Consider the following 3,548-nt stretch of genomic DNA (forward strand, 5'->3'; position numbering starts at 1 on the left):
CGGCTGCCCCCTCCTGTCAGGGACTTGTGCAGAGCCACAAGGTCCCCCCTGAGCCTCCTTTGCTCCAGGCTGAGCCCCTTTCCCAGCTCCCTCAGCCGCTCCTGGGGCTCCTTTCCCAGCTCTGTTCCCTTCTCTGGACACACCTGAAGTGGCCAAGAAGTGACCACGGGAGCCTGCCCAGGACCAGAGCTGGGCACGGAGCCTGGAGCGGGCTGGGTGTGAATCCCAGCCAGTCGCCTCCTCCTCCAGCACCCATCCCCGCTGCTGGGGTGACCCCCCTTTATGTACCCCTCAAGCCTGCTCCAGGCTCCTGTTGAGATAACGTGTTGGAGAATTTATTCTTTTAACCTTCCCTTTCTAACTTGCCAACTGTACAAAAGTGAGTTTTTAAACCCATGGTTGTTTAATTGGTGGTGACTCGCTGTGAACTCATTTCCTGGACTTTTGAGTCACATGCTCAGAGCTGTGGGGGCAGCATGGACATAATTCCATGCTGTGATCCATAATTTCACAGTAGCTACGTACAAAATTCCATGAGGAAATGGAGTCTGTACCTCAGCCTGGTGCCAGCCTTTCCTGGATACTTTGGACTTCTGTTTCTTTGTGCTTGGCCTCAACCACCTGTAAAAGGGATAAACCCCCATCTCTAGTCACAGCAGGGTTGTGACAACATTAATGAACAACACACTTGGACAATAATAATGTTTGTCACTGGAAATCACCCAAGAAAATTAATCACTGCTTTGGAGCAGAGCTGGGATATCACACACCACATGGAAAAGAGGAAAAATGACCCAAATAAATGCTTGTTGGATAACAGAGCATTTTTGTGCCTTGAGTAAGAGGGAAAAGCACTGCTCTGGGAAACACAAAGAACATCCCACGTAGCAGGTGGGAGTTCAGCAACAGAGCCCTGTAATGGCTCCTGCCTTGTTCCATCTCCCTAACATGCAGATAGGTGGGAAAGGCAAATACACAGGAAAAATCCACTGAAGTTGATGGAAACACTGCCAGGGCCGGAAAGCTCCCAGCTGACAGCACAGGGGGCTGAGGAGAACAGGAGGAGCGAGAGCTTTTACCTGCCCTTCCTCCCACACAAGTGTCTGCTGTCACCAAGCACCACAGAGCTTTGTTCTGATCCAGTTCTCCCAGGGCATGGCTCTGGCTCTGGGCTTCTCCTGGGAACTTCAGAAAATGCCAAGATGCTCCCGGAGGTGGGTTTGTAAAGAACACAGCTGTGCCCAGGACACAGGATGGAACCGGTCCTGGGAGAAAATCAGTGCCCTGAGCACCTTCAATCTACCCCGGCCAGTGGGCAGGGCTCTGCTGCGGTAACAGAAACAACAAATTTGGGCAGAAATCTTCCCTGCAGGAAATGGAAGAGTTTGAAGACATCTGAGTTTGCAGGAGCTGAAGCAGCTGGACAAGAGCGGGGCAGGGAGGACGATCACTCAAGGTTTCCTCTAAGAGAAGAGTCATTTTGCTCAAGATAAAACTTGTTTTGGTTCAACACCACCCCATATGCAAACACCTATCAAGCATCCAGGGTGGCACCTCTGAGCCCTCCTGTCCCAGTTATGTTCAGGAAAGTCCTCAGCCTTGTATCCCTCAACAGTCACACACAAGGCAGCTGTGTGGCTCTGCTCCCACTCCCTGAATTACACCCAGTGTAGCCAGTGGAAGCTGGGTTCCAGCATCCTGCTGAGCTGGGGGAAAGCAGGATTTGGGAAGGGCAGGCCATGTCTCCAGACGGTGCTTCTGAGCTGAAGGAGCTGCACCCACACATCATCAACCCCAAAATAGACCCGACTGCAGAGACCACATAATGACACATACAGTGTGGTACAGAGGGGAGAAAAAGAGGAAAAGTATATTTAGCCAACTATTTCCTGATTCTGTTCCCCTCCTGGGAGAGCAGAGTAAAATAAACACTGTGGGTAAATAAACTCTGCCCTTCAAAGCAGACAAGAGCTTGCACAGAAGCACAGACACACCTAAGGAGGAAGGACCACCTGGATGTCCCCGGCCCAGTCAGCTCATCCCAAGCACATCTGCTCAGGGCAGGATGCTCTGTCCAAATTGGTACTGAGATCTCAGGACATCTCTGCAGCCTCCTTCCTTATACTGAGTTAGAATCATGGAATCAGAGAGTGGTTTGGGTTGGAAGGGACAACAAAAATCATCTTGTTCCACCCCTCTGCCATGGGCAGAGACACCTTCCACTAGCCCAGTTTGCTCCAAACCCCATCCAACCTGGCCTTGGGCACTGCCAGGGATCCAGGGGCAGCCACAGCTTCTCTGGGCACCCTGTGCCAGGGCCTCAGCACTGTCACAGGGAAGGATTTCTTCCTAATATCACATTTAAATTTTCCATCACCTTGAGGCCATTCCCCCTTGTCCTGTCACTCCAGGCCCTTGTGAAAAGTCCCTCTCCAGCCTTCTCGTAAGCCCCTTTAAGTACTGGAAGTTGCCATGTTCCAACATGTCCCTGTCACCTCTCTTCCCATCCCTGTGCACCTCTGGAGCCTGGCTCCAGCTTCTCTATCCCCTCCTATGAGGCAGGGGCAAGACCTCTCCTTAACCTTGTGTAAACTCTCAACAACCCCTTCTCCCAGCCTCCCCTGGAAGCCCTGAGCTCCCATTTCCTCCCACCTACCAACAGCTGGAGGTGAAGAAACATCACAAAAAACCTGAAATGAACAAGTTAGTTAGCAAGTGAGTGAGCAAAGTGAACTGGTGGCAGGACCCATCCTGACTGGAATTGCGGGACTGTGTCCCAGGAGTGACAGTGTAACCCATCATTAGATGGCACAGTCTGGGAGCACAGGGTACAGCCCTCTGCAAGCTGCTATACTTCAGATTTTAAGGAAGGAGACAAGAACACAGTGAGCTCAAACAACGGGCTGGATCAGACCAGTCAGACCAGTAATACTGGGCTGACTGCTGCAGTGGCCAGGAACAGCCACAGAGTCCCAGACACAGCCAGGATTTCCATACCCAGGAGTGACTGAACCCTGAAGCACCTCTGGATAAACAGGTTGGGAATGCAGCACTTTGCATCCACAGACACCTTTAGCAGCTCACAAACTCACAGGGAAGTCACAAACTCACCAGGGAAAGCTCAGCTTGGCTTGCCCTACACTTGGAGAAGGGGAAAGCATGGGACAGCAGAGCATGAGGACACATCCCAGGAAGGCCTGGAGGCAGCAGGGATGTGCAGGTCTGGGTGCAGATCCTTCCCCAAAAGCCAGTGGATCCTGTGGCAGTGGAAAACCAGAGGCTGAGGGCAGTACAGGAAGGAAGGAGCCTGGCAGGGCACTGGAGCAGGCAGCAGCACTCCAGCCTGCTCCCTGACCTATCCAGCTCCAGAGCTGCCCAGGCACCTCCCTCACCAACACTGCACCATTTCAGTTCCTGGGTTTGGTGCTCCTCTGCTGGCTTTGGGATTTCTTCTTGGGAAATCAGAGAAGCCAAGAGGACAACAAATGTCCCAGACACACCAGCCTTCCTTGCTGCTGCACCACACCAACTCCCCCCTGGAACTACTG

The sequence above is a fragment of the Corvus brachyrhynchos genome, unplaced genomic scaffold (genome assembly GCF_000691975.1).
Source record: "Corvus brachyrhynchos isolate BGI_N302 unplaced genomic scaffold, ASM69197v1 scaffold125, whole genome shotgun sequence".
Taxonomy (NCBI): Eukaryota; Metazoa; Chordata; class Aves; order Passeriformes; family Corvidae; genus Corvus; species Corvus brachyrhynchos.